Genomic DNA, 22,490 nt, shown 5'->3' with positions numbered 1-22,490 from the left:
CAACTTGAAAGACACAAAAAAGATTAAAGAAATGGCTTGCTGAAGCTGAAGTTGCTGCTAATGCTGGCACTGGCACCCTGTTGTGGGTTGGTGGCTGACGCTTGGCAGTGTGGCTGGCTTGGTGTCACCCTGTTATGGGTGGTTGGCTTGCAGGAACACTGTGGTGGCACTGGCTTGCTGGCTTGGTGTCACCCTGTTATGGGTGGCTGGCTGGCTTGGTGACTGGTGTCACCTTGTTATTGGTGGCTGGCTTTCAGGAACAGTCTGTGGTGTCTGGTTGGATGCATTGGTGTCACCCTGTTATGGGTGACTGGCTTGTAGGGACACTGTGGTGGGTGGCTTGCTTGGTGTCACCCTGTTATGGGTGGCTGGCTTGCAGGAACACTGTGGTGGGTGATTGGCTTCCAGGAACACTGAGGTGGGTGGCTTGCTTGGTGTCACCCTCTTATGGGTGGCTGGCTTGCAGGAACACTGTGGTGAGTGTTTGGCTTGGTGTCACCCTGTTGTGGGTGGCTTGCTTGCTGGAACACTATGGTGGCTGGCTTGCTGGAACACTGTAGTGGGTGGCTGGCTGGCTTGGTGTCACCCTGTTATGGGTGGTTGGCTTGCAGGAACACTGTGGTGGGTGGCTGACTTGCAGGAACACTGTGGTGGGTGGATGGCTTGCAGGAACACTGTGGTAGGTGGCTGGCTTGCAGGAACACTGTGGTAGGTGGCTGGCTTGCAGGAACACTGTGGTGGGTGGCTGGCTTGCAGGAACACTGTGGTAGGTGGCTGGCTTGCAGGAACACTGTGGTAGGTGGCTGGCTTGCAGGAACACTGTGGTAGGTGGCTGGCTTGCAGGAACACTGTGGTAGGTGGCTGGCTTGCAGGAACACTGTGGTGGGTGGCTGGCTTGCAGGAACACTGTGGTCGGTGGCTGGCTTGCAGGAACACTGTGGTGGGTGGCTGACTTGCAGGAACACTGTGGTGGGTGACTGGCTTGCAGGAACACTATGGTCGGTGGCTGGCTTGCAGGAACACTGTGGTAGGTGGCTGGCTTGCAGGAACACTGAGGTGGGTGGCTGGCTTGCAGGAACACTGTGGTAGGTGGCTGGCTTGCAGGAACACTGTGGTAGGTGGCTGGCTTGCAGGAACACTGTGGTGGGTGGCTGGCTTGCAGGAACACTGTGGTGGGTGGCTGGCTTGCAGGAACACTATGGTCGGTGGCTGACTTGCAGGAACACTGTGGTGGGTGGCTGGCTTGCAGGAACACTATGGTCGGTGGCTGGCTTGCAGGAACACTGTGGTAGGTGGCTGGCTTGCAGGAACACTGTGGTGGGTGACTGGCTTGCAGGAACACTGTGGTCGGTGGCTGGCTTGCAGGAACACTGTGGTGGGTGGCTGACTTGCAGGAACACTGTGGTGGGTGGCTGACTTGCAGGAACACTGTGGTGGGTGGGTGGCTTGCAGGAACACTGTGGTGGGTGGATGGCTTGCAGGAACACTGAGGTAGGTGGCTGGCTTGCAGGAACACTGTGGTGGGTGGATGGCTGGCTTGCAGGAACACTGTGGTAGGTGGCTGGCTTGCAGGAACACTGAGGTAGGTGGCTGGCTTGCAGGAACACTGTGGTGGGTGGATGGCTGGCTTGCAGGAACACTGAGGTAGGTGGCTGGCTTGCAGGAACACTGTGGTGGGTGGCTGACTTGCAGGAACACTGTGGTGGGTGGCTGGCTTGCAGGAACACTGTGGTGGGTGGCTGGCTTGCAGGAACACTATGGTCGGTGGCTGGCTTGCAGGAACACTGTGGTAGGTGGCTGGCTTGCAGGAACACTGTGGTGGGTGACTGGCTTGCAGGAACACTGTGGTCGGTGGCTGGCTTGCAGGAACACTGTGGTGGGTGGCTGACTTGCAGGAACACTGTGGTGGGTGGCTGACTTGCAGGAACACTGTGGTGGGTGGGTGGCTTGCAGGAACACTGTGGTGGGTGGATGGCTTGCAGGAACACTGAGGTAGGTGGCTGGCTTGCAGGAACACTGTGGTGGGTGGATGGCTGGCTTGCAGGAACACTGTGGTAGGTGGCTGGCTTGCAGGAACACTGAGGTAGGTGGCTGGCTTGCAGGAACACTGTGGTGGGTGGATGGCTGGCTTGCAGGAACACTGAGGTAGGTGGCTGGCTTGCAGGAACACTGTGGTGGGTGGCTGACTTGCAGGAACACTGTGGTGGGTGGGTGGCTTGCAGGAACACTGTGGTAGGTGGCTGGCTTGCAGGAACACTGTGGTGGGTGGATGGCTGGCTTGCAGGAACACTGTGGTAGGTGGCTGGCTTGCAGGAACACTGAGGTAGGTGGCTGGCTTGCAGGAACACTGTGGTGGGTGGATGGCTGGCTTGCAGGAACACTGTGGTAGGTGGCTGGCTTGCAGGAACACTGTGGTAGGTGGCTGGCTTGCAGGAACACTGTGGTGGGTGGGTGGCTGGCTTGCAGGAACACTGTGGTGGGTGACTGGCTTGCAGGAACACTGTGGTCGGTGGCTGGCTTGCAGGAACACTGTGGTGGGTGGCTGACTTGCAGGAACACTGTGGTGGGTGGCTGACTTGCAGGAACACTGTGGTGGGTGGGTGGCTTGCAGGAACACTGAGGTAGGTGGCTGGCTTGCAGGAACACTGTGGTGGGTGGCTGGCTTGCAGGAACACTGTGGTAGGTGGCTGGCTTGCAGGAACACTGTGGTAGGTGGCTGGCTTGCAGGAACACTGTGGTGGGTGGCTGGCTTGCAGGAACACTGTGGTGGGTGGCTGGCTTGCAGGAACACTGTGGTGGGTGGCTGGCTTGCAGGAACACTGTGGTAGGTGGCTGGCTTGCAGGAACACTGTGGTGGGTGGCTGGCTTGCAGGAACACTGTGGTGGGTGGCTGACTTGCAGGAACACTGTGGTGGGTGGGTGGCTGGCTTGCAGGAACACTGTGGTGGGTGGCTGACTTGCAGGGACACTGTGGTGGGTGGGTGGCTGGCTTGCAGGAACACTGTGGTGGATGGTTGGCTTGCAGGAACACCGTGGTGGGTGGCTGGCTTGCAGGAACACTGAGGTAGGTGGCTGGCTTGCAGGAACACTGTGGTAGGTGGCTGGCTTGCAGGAACAGTGAGGTGGGTGGCTGACTTGTAGGAACACTGTGGTAGGTGGGTGGATGGCTTGCAGGAACACTGTGGTAGGTGGCTGGCTTGCAGGAACACTGTGGTAGGTGGCTGGCTTGCAGGAACACTGTGGTGGGGGGCTGGCTTGCAGGAACACTGTGGTGGGGGGCTGGCTTGCAGGAACACTGTGGTGGGTGGCTGGCTTGCAGGAACACTGTGGTAGGTGGCTGGCTTGCAGGAACACTGTGGTGGGTGGATGGCTGGCTTGCAGGAACACTGTGGTGGGTGGCTGGCTGGCTTGCAGGAACACTGTGGTGGGTGGCTGGCTTGCAGGAACACTGTGGTAGGTGGCTGGCTTGCAGGAACACTGTGGTAGGTGGCTGGCTTGCAGGAACACTGTGGTAGGTGGCTGGCTTGCAGGAACACTATGGTCGGTGGCTGGCTTGCAGGAACACTGTGGTAGGTGGGTGGCTGGCTTGCAGGAACACTGTGGTAGGTGGGTGGCTGGCTTGCAGGAACACTGTGGTGGGTGGGTGGCTGGCTTGCAGGAACACTGTGGTAGGTGGCTGGCTTGCAGGAACACTGTGGTAGGTGGCTGGCTTGCAGGAACACTGTGGTAGGTGGCTGGCTTGCAGGAACACTGTGGTGGGTGGCTGGCTTGCAGGAACACTGTGGTGGGTGGCTGACTTGCAGGAACACTGTGGTGGGTGGCTGACTTGCAGGAACACTGTGGTGGGTGGGTGGCTTGCAGGAACACTGAGGTGGGTGGCTGGCTTGCAGGAACACTGTGGTGGGTGGGTGGCTTGCAGGAACACTGTGGTGGGTGGATGGCTTGCAGGAACACTGTGGTGGGTGGCTGGCTGGCTTGCAGGAACACTGTGGTAGGTGGCTGACTTGCAGGAACACTGTGGTAGGTGGCTGGCTTGCAGGAACACTGTGGTGGGTGGCTGGCTTGCAGGAACACTGTGGTGGGTGGCTGACTTGCGGGGACACTGTGGTGGGTGGCTGACTTGCAGGGACACTGTGGTAGGTGGCTGACTTGCAGGAACACTGTGGTGGGTGGGTGGCTTGCAGGAACACCGTGGTGGGTGGCTGGCTTGCAGGAACACTGAGGTAGGTGGCTGGCTTGCAGGAACACTGTGGTAGGTGGCTGGCTTGCAGGAACACTGAGGTGGGTGGCTGACTTGCAGGGACACTGTGGTAGGTGGCTGACTTGCAGGAACACTGTGGTGGGTGGGTGGCTTGCAGGAACACAGAGGTAGGTGGCTGGCTTGCAGGAACACAGAGGTAGGTGGCTGGCTTGCAGGAACACTGTGGTAGGTGGCTTGCTGGAACACTGTGGTGGGTGGGTGGCTTGCAGGAACACTGTGGTGGGTGGCTGGCTTGCAGGAACACTGTGGTGGGTGGCTGACTTGCAGGAACACTGTGGTGGGTGGCTGACTTGCAGGAACACTGTGGTGGGTGGGTGGCTTGCAGGAACACTGAGGTGGGTGGCTGGCTTGCAGGAACACTGTGGTGGGTGGCTGGCTTGCAGGAACACTGTGGTGGGTGGCTGACTTGCAGGAACACTGTGGTGGGTGGCTGACTTGCAGGAACACTGTGGTGGGTGGCTGACTTGCAGGAACACTGTGGTGGGTGGCTGGCTTGCAGGAACACTGTGGTGGGTGGCTGGCTTGCAGGAACACTGTGGTGGGTGGGTGGCTGGCTTGCAGGAACACTGTGGTAGGTGGCTGACTTGCAGGAACACTGTGGTAGGTGGCTGGCTTGCAGGAACACTGTGGTGGGTGGCTGGCTTGCAGGAACACTGTGGTGGGTGGCTGACTTGCAGGGACACTGTGGTAGGTGGCTGACTTGCAGGAACACTGTGGTGGGTGGGTGGCTTGCAGGAACACCGTGGTGGGTGGCTGGCTTGCAGGAACACTGAGGTAGGTGGCTGGCTTGCAGGAACACTGAGGTGGGTGGCTGACTTGCAGGGACACTGTGGTAGGTGGCTGACTTGCAGGAACACTGTGGTGGGTGGGTGGCTTGCAGGAACACCGTGGTGGGTGGCTGGCTTGCAGGAACACTGAGGTAGGTGGCTGGCTTGCAGGAACACAGAGGTAGGTGGCTGGCTTGCAGGAACACTGTGGTAGGTGGCTTGCTGGAACACTGTGGTGGGTGGGTGGCTTGCAGGAACACTGTGGTGGGTGGCTGACTTGCAGGAACACTGTGGTAGGTGGTTGGCTTGCAGGAACACTGTGGTGGGTGGCTGACTTGCAGGAACACTGTGGTAGGTGGTTGGCTTGCAGGAACACTGTGGTGGGTGGCTGACTTGCAGGAACACTGTGGTAGGTGGCTGGCTGGAACACTGTGGTGGGTGGGTGGCTTGCAGGAACACTGTGGTAGGTGGCTGGCTTGCAGGAACACTGAGGTGGGTGGCTGGCTTGCTGGAACACTGTGGTGGGTGGCTGACTTGCAGGAACACTGTGGTCGGTGGCTGGCTTGCAGGAACACTGAGGTGGGTGGCTGGCTTGCTGGAACACTGTGGTGGGTGGGTGGCTTGCAGGAACACTGTGGTAGGTGGATGGTTGGCTTGCAGGAACACTGTGGTAGGTGGCTGGCTTGCAGGAACACTGTGGTAGGTGGCTGACTTGCAGGAACACTGTGGTGGGTGGCTTGCTGGAACACTGTGGTAGGTGGCTGACTTGCAGGAACACTGTGGTGGGTGGTTGGCTTGCAGGAACACTGTGGTAGGTGGATGGTTGGCTTGCAGGAACACTGTGGTGGGTGGCTGACTTGCAGGAACACTGTGGTGGGTGGCTGGCTTGCAGGAACACTGTGGTGGGTGGCTGGCTTGCAGGAACACTGTGGTGGATGGTTGGCTTGCAGGAACACTGTGGTCGGTGGCTGGCTTGCAGGAACACTGAGGTGGGTGGCTGGCTTGCAGGAACACTGTGGTGGGTGGATGGCTTGCAGGAACACTGTGGTGGGTGGCTGGCTTGCAGGAACACTGTGGTGGGTGGGTGGCTGGCTTGCAGGAACACTGTGGTAGGTGGCTGACTTGCAGGAACACTGTGGTAGGTGGCTGGCTTGCAGGAACACTGTGGTGGGTGGCTGGCTTGCAGGAACACTGTGGTGGGTGGCTGACTTGCAGGGACACTGTGGTGGGTGGGTGGCTGGCTTGCAGGAACACTGTGGTGGGTGGCTGACTTGCAGGGACACTGTGGTAGGTGGCTGACTTGCAGGAACACTGTGGTGGGTGGGTGGCTTGCAGGAACACCGTGGTGGGTGGCTGGCTTGCAGGAACACTGAGGTAGGTGGCTGGCTTGCAGGAACACTGAGGTGGGTGGCTGACTTGCAGGGACACTGTGGTAGGTGGCTGACTTGCAGGAACACTGTGGTGGGTGGGTGGCTTGCAGGAACACCGTGGTGGGTGGCTGGCTTGCAGGAACACTGAGGTAGGTGGCTGGCTTGCAGGAACACAGAGGTAGGTGGCTGGCTTGCAGGAACACTGTGGTAGGTGGCTTGCTGGAACACTGTGGTGGGTGGGTGGCTTGCAGGAACACTGTGGTGGGTGGCTGACTTGCAGGAACACTGTGGTAGGTGGTTGGCTTGCAGGAACACTGTGGTGGGTGGCTGACTTGCAGGAACACTGTGGTAGGTGGTTGGCTTGCAGGAACACTGTGGTGGGTGGCTGACTTGCAGGAACACTGTGGTAGGTGGCTGGCTGGAACACTGTGGTGGGTGGGTGGCTTGCAGGAACACTGTGGTAGGTGGCTGGCTTGCAGGAACACTGAGGTGGGTGCCTGGCTTGCTGGAACACTGTGGTGGGTGGCTGACTTGCAGGAACACTGTGGTCGGTGGCTGGCTTGCAGGAACACTGAGGTGGGTGGCTGGCTTGCTGGAACACTGTGGTGGGTGGGTGGCTTGCAGGAACACTGTGGTAGGTGGATGGTTGGCTTGCAGGAACACTGTGGTAGGTGGCTGGCTTGCAGGAACACTGTGGTAGGTGGCTGACTTGCAGGAACACTGTGGTGGGTGGCTTGCTGGAACACTGTGGTAGGTGGCTGACTTGCAGGAACACTGTGGTGGGTGGTTGGCTTGCAGGAACACTGTGGTAGGTGGATGGTTGGCTTGCAGGAACACTGTGGTGGGTGGCTGACTTGCAGGAACACTGTGGTGGGTGGCTGGCTTGCAGGAACACTGTGGTGGGTGGCTGGCTTGCAGGAACACTGTGGTGGATGGTTGGCTTGCAGGAACACTGTGGTCGGTGGCTGGCTTGCAGGAACACTGAGGTGGGTGGCTGGCTTGCTGGAACACTGTGGTAGGTGGCTGGCTTGGTGTCACCCTCTTATGGGTGCCTGGCTTGCAGGAACACTGTGGTGGGGGCCCGGCTTGGGGTCACCCTGTTGTGTGGGTGGTTGGCTTGGTGTCACTCATTCACCCTGGCCTGTTGTGGCGAGTAGCTGGCTTTCTGGAACGCTGGTCACGGTGGCGGGTGGCTGCGGGTGGCTGGCTTGGTGTCATCTGGGTGGCTGGTTGCTTGCTCGCTGGGCTGGCACCCTGTCGTGTTGGGTGGCTGAGGCCAGAGCCTGTGGATGGATGGATGGATGGCTGGCAGCGTGACCGGACTGCAGCTGGCTGTGGGAGGTGTGGGAGGTCTTAAGCAGTGCGCGCGGTGAAATGGCGTCACGTACGGGCCGCGCAAGCATGGGAGGCGGTGTTAGAAGGCAGAATGTGTGCGCGCAACATATCGAATGACGTCACGGAAATATCGGCAATATCGGTAAATCAAAAGGCCGATCCCGATATTTTGGGGAAAGTGCATATCGGCCCTCCGATATATTGGTATTGCCGATAATCGGTCGATCTCTAGCATAAATATATAAAACCACAAAATGAAGGCGCTCCATCAAAAAACGAGATGGCTTAAAATCTCTTTAGCAAACATTTACAGAAACATAATAATAATAATAATGATTAATATCAGTTTATAGCTGTGAATTCTGATGTTATCAATAGATTTAGACTGAGATTGTCATTTCCAAAGTAACCTGCTGTGGCGCTGCTGAGCAGCTTTCACCTTCACCACCAGTGCTGATGGACTGCATCTCTGGATAGTGTGCCGAGCGTGTCATTACCAAAGAAAACCTGCAGCTGCGCTGTTGAGCAGCCTTCACAGCTCCGGTGTTCACCTGATTGGTCGCGGTAAGGAGGCTGAGTGAGGGAGGAGTGGGCGGTCTCACAGCTGGGTGTACTAAGCTGGCGCCCGCCATTCATCCCCTCCCCCTTGATTACTACGTGTGGGAGGAGGAACACGGCGTTTAGTCCCGCCCTCCGACCACAAGCGGGAAGTCGGCGGAGAGGAAAGAGATCGCTGATTAGCGCACGGTACGGTGTGGGGGGAGGGGGAGAGGTGTGTGTACAGTGTGGGGGAGGGGAGGTATATATCACCTCAGGAATTCTTCCCTTATACGTCTCCTTTGTCAGGAGGATGGGCGGGGACTATGATAATGAGGACCCTCCCCCCACTGATTGCAGAATCGATTTCAGGGAGGGATATGGGTGTCCCCATACAGGAGATTTCCCTCACTTCCTGTCCCAGAGACACAACAGGAAGTGACCAGAACTGGTGTCCCCATACAGGAGATTTCCCTCACTTCCTGTCCCAGAGACACAACAGGAAGTGATCAGAACTGGTGTCCCCCATACAGGAGATTTCCCTCACTTCCTGTCCCAGAGACACAACAGGAAGTGATCAGAACTGGTGTCCTCAAACAGGAGATTTCCCTCACTTCCTGTCCCAGAGACACAACAGGAAGTGACCATAACTGGTGTCCCCCATACAGGAGATTTCCCTCACTTCCTGTCCCAGAGACAACAGGAAGTGATCAGAACTGGTGTCCCCCATACAGGAGATTTCCCTCACTTCCTGTCCCAGAGACACAACAGGAAGTGATCAGAACTGGTGTCCCCCCAGTGGAAGTTTTTTCCTCACTTCCTGTTCTGCCTTCATTCTCACCCTCTGGCTGTATAGTACCCCTGCTGGTATGATTGGGGTCCTGAGGGCCCTATGTGGGGGATGAAACCCAAACTGAGCATCCAGCACATTGAGGTCCATAGTACTTCTCTGGTGGGGAGGGGACTGAGGGGCCCAGTGTAGAATGCAGGGTCTTCAGTCGGGATGGAGGGTGTGGGGTCTTCAGTTCACTCGGAATGGAGAATGTGGGATCTTCAGTCGGGATGGAGGGTGTGGGGGTCATCACTCGGGATGGAGGATGTGGGGTCTTCAGTCAGGATGGAGGGTGTGGGGGTCTTCAGTCGGGATGGAGGGTGTGGGGTCTTCAGTCGGGATGGAGGGTATGGGGGTCTTCAGTCGGGATGGAGGGTGTGGGGTCTTCACTCGGGATGGAGAATGTGGGGTCTTCAGTCGGGATGGAGGGTGTGGGGTCTTCACTCGGAATGGAGGATGTGGGGTCTTCAGTCGGGATGGAGGATGTGGGGTCTTCAGTCGGGATGGAGGGTGTTGGAGGTCTTCAGTCGGGATGGAGGGTGTAGGGGTCTTCAGTCGGGATGGAGGGTGTGGGGTCTTCAGTTCACTCGGAATGGAGAATGTGGGATCTTCAGTCGGGATGGAGGGTGTGGGGTCTTCAGTCGGGATGGAGGGTGTGGGATCTTCAGTCGGGATGGAGGGTGTGGGATCTTCAGTCGGGATGGAGGGTGTGGGGTCTTCAGTCGGGATGGAGGGTGTGGGGTCTTCAGTCGGGATGGAGGGTGTGGGCGTCATCACTCGGGATGGAGGATGTGGGGTCTTCAGTCGGGATGGAGGGTGTTGGAGGTCTTCAGTCGGGATGGAGGGTGTGGGGGTCTTCAGTCGGGATGGAGGGTGTGGGGTCTTCACTCGGGATGGAGGGTGTGGGGTCTTCACTCGGGATGGAGGGTGTGGGATCTTCAGTCGGGATGGAGGGTGTGGGGTCTTCAGTCGGGATGGAGGGTGTGGGGTCTTCAGTCGGGATGGAGGGTGTGGGGGTCATCACTCGGGATGGAGGATGTGGGGTCTTCAGTCGGGATGGAGGGTGTTGGAGGTCTTCAGTCGGGATGGAGGGTGTGGGGGTCTTCAGTCGGGATGGAGGGTGTGGGGTCTTCAGTCGGGATGGAGGGTGTGGGGTCTTCAGTCGGGATGGAAGATGTGGGGTCTTCAGTCGGGATGGAGGGTGTGGGGTCTTCAGTCGGGATGGAGGATGTGGGGTCTTCAGTCGGGATGGAGGATGTGGGGTCTTCAGTCGGGATGGAGGGTGTGGGGGTCTTCTCTCAGAATGGAGGGTGTGGGGGTCTTCACTCGGGATGGAGAATTTGGGGTCATCACTCGGAATGGAGGATGCGGGGGTCATCACTCGGGATGGAGAATGTGGGATCTTCAGTCGGGATGGAGGGTGTGGGGTCTTCAGTCGGGATGGAGGGTGTGGGATCTTCAGTCGGGATGGAGGGTGTGGGGTCATCAGTCGGGATGGAGGGTGTGGGGTCTTCAGTCGGGATGGAGGGTGTGGGGGTCATCACTCGGGATGGAGGATGTGGGGTCTTCAGTCGGGATGGAGGGTGTTGGAGGTCTTCAGTCGGGATGGAGGGTGTGGGGGTCTTCAGTTGGGATGGAGGGTGTGGGGTCTTCAGTCGGGATGGAGGGTGTGGGGTCTTCAGTCGGGATGGAAGATGTGGGGTCTTCAGTCGGGATGGAGGGTGTGGGGTCTTCAGTCGGGATGGAGGATGTGGTGTCTTCAGTCGGGATGGAGGATGTGGGGTCTTCAGTCGGGATGGAGGGTGTGGGGGTCTTCTCTCAGAATGGAGGGTGTGGGGGTCTTCACTCGGGATGGAGAATTTGGGGTCATCACTCGGAATGGAGGATGCGGGGGTCATCACTCGGGATGGAGGGTGTGGGGATCTTCAGTCGGGATGGAGGGTGCGGGGGTCATCAGTCGGGATGGAGGGTGCGGGGGTCATCAGTCGGGATGGAGGGTGTTGGGGTCTTCACTCGGGATGGAGAATGTGGGATCATCACTCGGGATGGAGGGTGTGGGGATCTTCAGTCGGGATGGAGGATGTGGGGTCTTCAGTCGGGATGGAGGGTGTGGGGGTCTTCAGTCGGGATGGAGGTTCACTCGGGATGGAGGGTGTGGGGGTCTTCTCTCAGAATGGAGGGTGTGGGGGTCTTCACTCGGGATGGAGAATTTGGGGTCATCACTCGGAATGGAGGGTGCGGGGGTCATCACTCGGGATGGAGGGTGTGGGGATCTTCAGTCGGGATGGAGGGTGTTGGGGTCTTCACTCGGGATGGAGGATGTGGGGTCATCACTCGGAATGGAGGGTGTTGGGGGTCTTCACTTGGAATGGAGGGTGTTGGGGGTCATCACTCGGGATGGAGGGTGTTGGGGGTCATCACTCGGGATGGAGGGTGTTGGGGGTCATCACTCGGAATGAAGGATGTGGGGTCTTCAGTCGGGATGGAGGGTGTGGGGTCATCACTCGGGATGGAGGGTGTTGGGGATCATCACTCGGAATGGAGGATGTGGGGTCTTCAGTCGGGATGGAGGGTGTGGGGATCTTCAGTCAGGATGGAGGGTGTGGGGGGTCTTCACTTGGAATGGAGGGTGTTGGGGTCATCAGTCGGGATGGAGGGTGTGGGGGTCTTCACTCGGGATGGAGAATGTGGGATCATCACTCGGAATGGAGGATGTGGGGTCATCACTCGGAATGGAGGGTGTTGGGGGTCTTCACTTGGAATGGAGGGTGTTGGGGGTCATCTCTCGGAATGGAGGGTGTTGGAGGTCATCACTCGGGATGGAGGGTGTTGGGGGTCATCTCTCGGGATGGAGGGTGTTGGGGGTCATCACTCGGGATGGAGGGTGTTGGGGTCTTCAGTCGGGATGGAGGGTGTTGGGGATCATCACTCGGAATGAAGGATGTGGGGTCTTCAGTCGGGATGGAGGGTGTTGGGGGTCATCACTCGGGATGGAGGGTGTTGGGGATCATCACTCGGAATGGAGGATGTGGGGTCTTCAGTCGGGATGGAGGGTGTGGGGATCTTCAGTCAGGATGGAGGGTGTGGGGGGTCTTCACTTGGAATGGAGGGTGCGGGGGTCATCAGTCGGGATGGAGGGTGTGGGGGTCTTCACTCGGGATGGAGAATGTGGGATCATCACTCGGAATGGAGGATGTGGGGTCATCACTCGGAATGGAGGGTGTTGGGGGTCTTCACTTGGAATGGAGGGTGTTGGGGGTCATCTCTCGGAATGGAGGGTGTTGGAGGTCATCACTCGGGATGGAGGGTGTTGGGGGTCATCTCTCGGGATGGAGGGTGTTGGGGGTCATCACTCGGGATGGAGGGTGTTGGGGTCTTCAGTCGGGATGGAGGGTGTTGGGGATCATCACTCGGAATGGAGGATGTGGGGTCATCACTAGGAATGGAAGGTGTTGGGGGTCTTCACTTGGAATGGAGGGTGTTGGGGGTCATCACTTGGAATGGAGGTTGTTGGGGGTCATCTCTCGGGATGGAGGGTGTTGGAGGTCATCACTCGGGATGGAGGGTGTTGGGGGTCATCACTCGGGATGGAGGGTGTTGGGGTCTTCAGTTGGGATGGAGGGTGTGGGGTCATCACTCGGGATGGAGGGTGTTGGGGATCATCACTCGGAATGGAGGATGTGGGGTCTTCAGTCGGGATGGAGGGTGTGGGGTCTTCAGTCGGGATGGAGGATGTGGGGTCTTCAGTCGGGATGGAGGGTGTGGGGGTCTTCAGTCGGGATGGAGGTTCACTCGGGATGGAGGGTGTGGGGGTCTTCTCTCAGAATGGAGGGTGTGGGGGTCTTCACTCGGGATGGAGAATTTGGGGTCATCACTCAGAATGGAGGGTGCGGGGTCATCACTTGGAATGGAGGGTGTTGGGGGTCTTCACTCGGAATGGAGGGTGTTGGGGATCATCACTCGGAATGGAGGGTGTTGGGAGTCTTCACTCGGGATGGAGAATGTGCGATCATCACTCGGAATGGAGGATGTGGGGTCTTCAGTCGGGATGGAGGGTGTGGGGTCTTCAGTCGGGATGGAGGATGTGGGGTCTTCAGTCGGGATGGAGGGTGTGGGGGTCTTCAGTCGGGATGGAGGTTCACTCGGGATGGAGGGTGTGGGGGTCTTCTCTCAGAATGGAGGGTGTGGGGGTCTTCACTCGGGATGGAGAATTTGGGGTCATCACTCGGAATGGAGGGTGCGGGGTCATCACTTGGAATGGAGGGTGTTGGGGGTCTTCACTCGGAATGGAGGGTGTTGGGGATCATCACTCGGAATGGAGGGTGTTGGGAGTCTTCACTCGGGATGGAGAATGTGCGATCATCACTCGGAATGGAGGATGTGGGGTCTTCAGTCGGGATGGAGGGTGTGGGGTCTTCAGTCGGGATGGAGGGTGTGGGGTCTTCAGTCGGGATGGAGGGTGTGGGGGTCTTCAGTCGGGATGGAGGTTCACTCGGGATGGAGGGTGTGGGGGTCTTCTCTCAGAATGGAGGGTGTGGGGGTCTTCACTCGGGATGGAGAATTTGGGGTCATCACTCGGAATGGAGGGTGCGGGGTCATCACTTGGAATGGAGGGTGTTGGGGGTCTTCACTGGGAATGGAGGATGTGGGGTCATCACTCGGAATGGAGGGTGTTGGGGGTCTTCACTTGGAATGAAGGGTGTTGGGGGTCTTCACTTGGAATGGAGGGTGTTGGGGGTCATCACTCGGGATGGAGGGAGTTGGGGGTCATCACTCGGAATGGAGGGTGTGGGGTCTTCAGTCGGAATGGAGGGTGTGGGGTCTTCAGTCGGGATGGAGGGTGTGGGGTCTTCAGTCGGGATGGAGGATGTGGGGTCTTCAGTCGGGATGGAGGATGTGGGGTCATCACTCGGGATGGAGGGTGTTGGGGTCATCACTCGGGATGGAGGGAGTTGGGGGTCATCACTCGGAATGGAGGGTGTGGGGTCTTCAGTCGGAATGGAGGGTGTGGGGTCTTCAGTCGGGATGGAGGGTGTGGGGTCTTCAGTCGGGATGGAGGATGTGGGGTCTTCAGTCGGGATGGAGGATGTGGGGTCATCACTCGGGATGGAGGGTGTTGGGGTCATCACTCGGGATGGAGGGTGTGGGGGTCATCAATCGGGATGGAGGGTGTTGGGGGTCATCACTCGGGATGGAGGGTGTTGGGGGTCATCACTCGGGATGGAGGATGTTGGGGGTCATCACTCGGGATGGAGGGTGTTGGGGGTCATCACTCGGGATGGAGGGTGTTGGGGGACATCTCTCGGGATGGAGGGTGTTGGGGGACATCACTAGGAATGGAGGGTGTTGGGGGTCATCACTAGGAATGGAGGGTGTTGGGGGTCATCACTCGGAATGGAGGATGTGGGGACATCTCTCGGGATGGAGGGTGTTGGGGGTCATCACTCGGGATGGAGAGTGTTGGGGGACATCTCTCGGGATGGAGGGTGTTGGGGGTCATCACTCGGAATGGAGGGTGTTGGGGGACATCTCTCGGGATGGAGGGTGTTGGGGGTCATCACTCGGAATAGAGGGTGTTGGGGGACATCTCTCGGGATGGAGGGTGTTGGGGGTCATCACTCGGAATGGAGGGTGTTGGGGGACATCTCTCGGGATGGAGGGTGTTGGGGGTCATCACTCGGAATGGAGGGTGTTGGGGGACATCTCTCAGGATGGAGGGTGTTGGGGGTCATCACTCGGAATGGAGGGTGTTGGGGGACATCTCTCGGGATGGAGGGTGTTGGGGGTCATCACTCGGAATGGAGGGTGTTGGGGGACATCTCTCGGGATGGAGGGTGTTGGGGGTCATCACTCGGAATGGAGGGTGTTGGGGGACATCTCTCGGGATGGAGGGTGTTGGGGGTCATCACTAGGAATGGAGGGTGTTGGGGGTCATCACACAGCCCCAGATGTGACTCCTAAGACTCAGTGAGCCGGCCATGTGTGCTGAGCACCGGGAGCTCCGGCTGCTCCTGACATGGAACTCTCCTCAGTTCATCTCTGCTGCCCTTCTACAGGGATCTCCGGTCCCTTCTACAGGGATCTCCGGTCCCTTCTACAGGGATCTCCGGTCACCTTCAGCCTCCTCTTCCTTCTGGATTTGTGATCTTCATACCCCTTGCTTCATTGTTTTCCCCCTTGCCATGCAACTTGCCTGAACATAGATACACGGGGGGACAGTCCTGCTGTACCAAGTGCCTCCATCTCACACCCCACTATCCGTTCCACTACTGACTACAGTGCATCCCATGAGGTGCCTGACACCGACTGACTGGGATCTTCCCCTGTCATAGAGTCTACACCCCCCCCACCCCCCCCCCCCCCCTCTGTGTCTTCCTTAGCTCCATCAGGCATGGCTGGCTTCTCAGCTCTATTCTGAGGGGATTTCATGGCGGACATGCTGGATGTTATAGACCAAATCTTCCCTTAGCATTAATGGCCTCTGACCTTCAGATAATAAGACCTGCCTGATGCCGAATCTCTCCACCTGGATGGGTGACACCTCTTCTACCATTACTCCCAAACTTAAGGAGACTGTGATGCAGTGCCCCTCTTTAATACTCACAGAACGGCTTGTAGACTCTAATACTGTCCTTAGTTATAGTTTAGATTCTTTTATGTCCCATAAGACCACTAAGACCTGTTCCTCCTGTGACGGTGGCCGGTATCGGATCCCTGCCCTTCTCACTAACTCGTGACCAAGGACCAGCCAATCTCACACCCTGCCGTCACTTACGTAACAATGCCACTCTCAGCTGCACCCGGCACATAGATTCTCCCAGCTTGCGGGACCACAATCTAGATGCCAGCAGCCTGAGAGCGATTGTCACCGGGCTAATTAAGCAATTAACCCTTTCACTGTCACGCCTCTACGTTTGAGCCCAGCGGACGCTCGTAACTTTTGAAATACCAATTATGACTTTAGAATAATCGTCTGTCACACACACTGTCACCTCAGACAGGAATGTTCAGAGGATTGATTCTATACAGTAGCGCTCTTCAAGAGACAGGTTCGTTGTTAGTTTGCATTAAGAGCTTAGGGACAAGGTTAACACTTTTCAAAATAAAGTTTAATAATAAAAAGGTTAAAATTGGTGCAAATAAAATATTTACAGAAAAAGTAAGAATACTTGCATTCAATGTCCTGAGTGTTATCAGAGTTCAATAGCTGAGCTAGTTGTGATCGGTTCTCAAACTTGACAGATGTTCCTTCTTGATGTTACCATGAGAACTCCTGATAACAAAGTTTGAGCAAGCTTTTCTCTAGGATCAAAGGGCGTTGACGGATACCCCTGACCAATTACAACAGAGTGGCAATGGGCTGTCCTGGGTTTATGACAAATATCAAGATCTCCTTAGTGGACAGAGTCATGCCACTCTCAATATCTCAAAATATGTAATGGTTACATTCTTTAAACTGCTAGTTTATCATTCAGCATGTCATTTGCCATCAAAAGATACTAAACATGAATACATGATCACACAGGGAAGATCTTATCGCTATCTTCTATTCTATATGTGATAGGGTGATCATGCATGGTTTTAATTCGATCAGTATGACATTTCTCATCCAAATATATACTTATTGTGAATGTGTCATGTTCCTGTCTGCATTATTGTGTGTGTATTGTTACATTTTCTAATGAACAGCTTGGCTGCGTGGTATTTATGACACAGCTCTGGTCAGCCTTAACCACTTAAGCCCCGGAAGATTTTACCCCCATTCCGACCAGGGGGTATTTTGCGATTCGGCACTGCGTGACTTTAACGGACAATTGTGCGGTCATGCGACGCTGTACCTAAACGAATTTGGCGTCCTTTTTTTCCCACAAACAGAGCTTTCTTTTGGTGGTATTTGATCACCTGTGCGATTTTTTGATCACGCGCTATAAACAAAAAAAGAGCGTCAATTTTGCAAAAATAGCAATATTTTTCACATTTTTTTATATGATATTCCCCAAAAAAAAAATGTAAAAATCAAAATTTTTTTACTTTTTCGGCCAATTTGTTTTATGCTACCTATGTTTGGTAAAAAAAATCGCAAAAAGCGTATTTTGATTGGTTTGCGCAAAAGTTATCGCGTTTACTAACAAAGGGAAAGATTTTTGTCATTTTTGTTGTTTTTTTTTTTTTTAACGTGTAATGGCGGCGATCTGCGATTTTTTTTTTGCGGTACTGCGACATTGGGGCGGACAGATCGGACCCTTGACTGACATTTTTGACACTTTTGGGGTTACCAGTGACATTTCTACAGTAATCAGTGCTATATATATGCACTGTTACTGTAAAAATACACTGGTAGTGAAGGGGTTAACTTTATTTGGGAGGGAGGGGCTGTGTGTATCCCTAGGGGCATGCTTTCTACTGTGATTGGCTGTGGCTTGAGCTGTATGGACACTGATCAACGGATCTACATACCAGATCCGAGTGATCAGTGTCTTAACAGCAAGGAGAATGACAGGTGGCTTGTTTACACAAGCTGCCTGACATTCTCCCTCTCCCCCGCCGATCGCCGAGTGACCGGCGGACATCGGGTCCGCTGGTCACACGCGCGGGGGGGTCCGTGACCACGCGGGAGCGCGCCTCCGGGGGCGCGCGCTCGCTCCCTAGACCCTCACAAGCTAGTGACGTAGCCCTACGTCACTTTGCCTGTGAGGGGCTGACTGCCGACGTAGATCGGCGTTAGGCAGTCGGCAAGTGGTTAAGTGCCGGTTCACACTTGTGCGGCTGCGGGGATCGCATGTAATTCGGAGCACACTGCTCCTTCATTACATACGATCTCATGTGCGGTGCGAATTTCAGCCATACACTTTGTATGGCTGAATTCGCACTGCATCCGCACCAAAGACGCACAGGAGGCATTTTTTGAGCCGCATCAAAATTGGATCGCACAGTTGTTCACACTTGTGCGAGCCGATTCTGTGCGTGCTTGTAGATCGCACTGCGATATGCAATCAAACTGGGGGTGTCGTTTAACTTCTAATTGACACCCCCTGCGTATCGCATATGGCAGTGTGAACTGCCAGATGTGCGGATGCGATGCGGGATCACGCTGCATGTTCGCAGCGTTCCCGCATCGCACAAATGTGAACCGAGCCTGATGGATTTGCTCAGTTTTACGACCGGCCTGTTATGGAAGAACAACATCTGGCCAGGTTTCCTGTCTGTGCTGAGATAACGGTTCCTTTGATGGGCCCAGCCCCCTGCATTCCTTGAGTTAATTTAGGTAGGAAGAGGGGGGGGGGGAAATATCACTGAGTACATCTGGTCTGCCTGTCATGGCCGCTCTGAACAAAATGGTTGCTTGCGACAGCTTTCGTATCCAGTGCAGGATATCATTGCACCTCCCACTGTCTATAGTCTTCCTTTTTGGAGACTGGAAAAATCTTATGTCTCTCCCAAGCTTCTACCAGCTTTCTACCAATTTGAAGAGGACTTTTAAAAAAAGTGGACTGCCCCCTCTGTTGATCTGGCGGTATCCTGACTTAAAGGGTCTACCGTCCCACTGGAGGATGCACCTATTTTTGAGGACTGCTCAGAAAAGGAGCCTGGAGGTCTTTTCCAGAACTCTGTTCCTGCTGACAGACCCTTCTCTGCAGTTTGACTTGGCCATGACCTTATTGTGTCTAACCTCTGGTTTAAGGCCAATGGGAATCATCTCCCTAGCCTTGTACTATAATGTGAACAGGTGTCTCCTGCCTCATCTACTGTATGGGTTTCCTGGCAGTGGATATGAGGAGGACTCTCTGACTAAGTTTAGAGCTACAGAACCTGCATGCAAAAAGTGCCGTTCATTGGAGAACCCGCATGCAAAAGTGCCGTTCATTGGACAAGGTCTATGTAAAGGATATCACCAGCGGAAAGAGTATCTATCTTTCTCAGCAAAACAAGCCTATGGCTCGCCCTTTATGGAGGCCAAAAAGACTCTCTTTCATAACTCCATTGCCTCATCCTCCAAAGCCGAACCCAGGTGCCAGGTCTGGCATCTATTAAATCCAAAAATCTTGGATTTGCCCCCCTAAATGTTCGTAAAAATGAGAGGGCGTCTCCACTTTCGAAAGTGGGGAGACAACTGACATTTAGGCAACCTGTATCTCAAATGTTTGGTTGCAAGAGGTAGTTTCCAAGGGCTACAAGCTAGTTTTACTCCTAGCCCCCTTCCGGGTTCATTAATTTCAGCCTGTTGGTGTTCTATGCAGCCCCAACAGGTCTCCTGTAGCAGATTGTCGTTGGCCCGGTCCCTGTGGCAGAACAGTTCTTGGAGTTCTTCAATCTGTTTAGTTACCAAACCAAAAGAAGGCATTTGCCCCATCTTGGATCTTAAAGCCCTACAAGCCTTCATTCAGACCTAGAAATTCTGCATTGAATCTACAATGTCTGTCATCTCCTCCCTTCACCAGGGAGACTTTCTGGCCTCTGTGGATATCAAGGATGATTTCCTGTATGACCTTATTTATCCAGCTAATCAGCGATTCTTTTACTGTGGGCCCTCTGCACTTTCAGTTTAAAATCCTTTTTTTTTACTTATCTTCTGCACCTAGGGCAGTGATGGCGAACCTTGGCACCCCAGATGTTTTGGAACTACATTTCCCATAATGCTCAGCTACAATACAGATTGCAAGAGCATAACGGGAACTGTATTTCCAAAACAACTGGGGTGCCAAGGTTCACCATCACTGACCTAGGGTATTCACCAAGGTCCTGGCACCTGTGCTAGCCCTACTGTGCTCCCGGGGCATCCTCATTGTGGGATATGTAGATGACCTCGTGCTGAGAGAATAGTTGGCACAGGTTCTGGCGGGCAACGTAGCCTTGACTGTCCAGATCCTGCAGAGGTTCAGCTGAGTCCTGGACCTTCAGAAATCAGCACTGAAACCGACTCATTACTTGAAATATCTGGGTGTAATCCTAGACACAGCTCAAGCCAAACTTGTTCTTCCCCAGGAGAAATTTCAGACTCTGTTCCCAGACTCTTCAATCCAGGAGTCATCGACTCTACGCTTGTGCATAGGAGTACTACGAGGAAGTCCTATTTGCCCAGTTTTACTCCAGAACCTTACAACACAACATTCTCTCATTGTGGAACTCGTCAGTTCAATCTTTGTACTGATACTTTTGTCTGGCACTGAACACCAGGTTGTCCCTGACTTGGTGGCTCAGGAATCGTGATCTGAAGTTGGAAAAGTCCTTTCCAGTCTTCTCGAAGGCCCTCACAGATGCTAGTCTGTAGAACTTGGGAAAAGTCCTGAGGTCCTTGTCAGCGCAGGGGACTTTGATTTTGAAGAAATCTCATCTCCTGATTTACATTCTGGATCCTTGAGCAATTTGATTGTTTCTGCAATGCTGGACCTCCCCGAATGAAGGATAATCTGGATATATATCAATCATCAGGGTGGAACCAGAGGTCTCTCCATGAACAGAGAGGGGTGGATCCTTGTCCTGGGCAGATCTCCAATCTCTAGCCTTGTCTGCTGTTTACATCCCAGGCATGGACAATTGGCACGCAGGCTTCATCAGCCAGCAGTGCCTGGACCAGAAGGAAGGTGTGCCAGGACCTGTGTCACAGGTAGACCGTTTACCGCGGATGCATTTTTGCAGTGTTTTTACCTGGCTACATGTGCAAGAAAAAAGCAATAAAAAAATTCCGCTTTAAGTCCCATCGCACTCTTCACACCGGTGTGCTGCGGGTGACTGCTGCATCTTTGGTGCCCTGTTTAAAAATGGCCAAAAAAACGCATCTTCCATTGAAATAAATAAAGAATACAGTAATTACGCATGGCAGTTGCATTTTTGGTGCATATTTTAAATCACATGTACATGCTTTACAGGTGCATGGTAACCATCAAATGCACTAAAAACGCATTTGCGTTTTTGCCACGTTTTACAATGGAGCAGTGTGAAAGGGCTTGTCGGGGACGTTGGATGTGGACCTCCTGGCCTCCCTGTTCAACTTGATAGGTGTTTTCCAGGTACAGGAATCCTTTAGCAGAAGCAGTGGATGCTGCGGGGGGCTCAGTGGTGTTGGCACACCCTGATCTACACCTTTCCTTCCATTAACCTCCTTCCTAATCTGCTTCCCAGAATAAAAATGAAGACCATTCCAGTGATCCTCTGGATTAGCCCAGCAGATGCGGTACTCGGACTGGATTCGAATCCTGGCAAACACTTTGTGGGTTTGGGTAATCCAGAGCTTGTTTCTCAAGGATTACTTTATCACCCTTATTAACAACATGTTGAGGGCCGGGATCTAACCTACAGGAACATCTGAACCAATGATTCCCACCATGCTAAGACCTAGAAAGTCTGCTTTTCACGAGACCTGTCTCGGTATATGGAAGGCATGTTTTGCTTGGTGAGAGGTGAGAGGCTTTCCCCCAGGAAGTCCATCTTGGGAAGAATTCTCTCCTTATACAATAGATGGTCTTGGATCAGCATTTGACCCTCAGAACTATTAGGGGGTCATTTGATCTTTTTCTACAAACTGCTGGCTTCTCATTCTTTGATCAAAGGCTTTGTGTGAGGTGTCTCATGTGGCTGTTTGCTCCCGGGATCTGAATTTAGTTCTTTCTGCTCTTCAAAAAGTGCCCTTTGAACCCATTAGGGATATTCACCTTTCCAATCTCTGATAAGATTGGGTTTCTTGTTCTCATCACCTCTTCTAGGTGAGCCTCTGAGCTGGCAGCCTTTCTTCTGTAAAGAACTTTTTCTGGTCCTACACAAGGACAAGGTGGTGTTGAGGCCTAGAACCTTCTTCTTACCTAAGGTAGTTTTGTCTTTTCACCGCAACCAGGACATCATTCTTCCATTCCTCTGACTGGATATAATTCCTCAAAAAGAGATCTCCCTCCAATGACTGGATAAGTGTTTCTTCCTTCAGAAAGACTGAACTTCTCATTCTTGATGTCTCCTAGATCCGTAAGTTTTTTTCAGAATCAGATTAGCAAGGCTGGCACCTGGAGTTGTGTTCAAACGTTCTCAAAACTTTACTAGGTGGATGTTTAGATCTCATCTGATGCCACCTTTTGGGCATAAGGTCCTTAAGGTGGCTCCTTGAGCTGCAGGTAGTCCCCAGTTCTGTTTTTTTGTAAAGTTATTTGTGTGTTGTTTTCTGTGTTCCCCCAACCCTCAGTTGGACTGTTTTGGGCCTACAGATAGAAGCTGACATTCTGTGTCCCTTGATGGATGAGAAACAAAATAGGATTTCTCTTTTGTTCACTGACAGATACAGCTCCTGATCTTCATAACCATTGGGTTATACTGCCCCATCCAGGAGAAGGACACTAGGCATAAAAAGAATCTGGCTACTCCTATGGGCAGTCCCAGGGGGTATACTCCCTCTCCCTGCTATA

At 54.5% G+C, this 22,490-nt stretch overlaps 1 protein-coding gene across 2 annotated transcripts in view; it reads left to right on the top strand.

Annotated features, from left to right (window-relative positions):
* Positions 1-8,392: 8,392 nt before the first annotated feature.
* The window catches only part of LOC309556770 (F-box/LRR-repeat protein 6-like), a 46,277-nt gene continuing 32,179 nt past the window's right edge, over positions 8,393-22,490 (top strand). Inside the window, exon 1 of one of the 2 annotated variants that reach the window (XM_082259267.1) lies at positions 8,393-8,480. The gene's annotated coding sequence lies outside the window, so the exon portion shown is untranslated. Of the gene's footprint in view, positions 8,481-8,515; positions 8,533-22,490 lie in introns of those variants that run through there. The other variant, XM_082259268.1, reaches the window with a different exon arrangement.

The sequence above is a fragment of the Pelophylax lessonae genome (assembly GCF_965119305.1).
Source record: "Pelophylax lessonae genome assembly, chromosome: 5".
NCBI lineage: Eukaryota > Metazoa > Chordata > Amphibia > Anura > Ranidae > Pelophylax > Pelophylax lessonae.
Note: the sequence above shows the minus strand (reverse complement) of the source record. Positions and strands in the feature narration are given on the sequence as shown.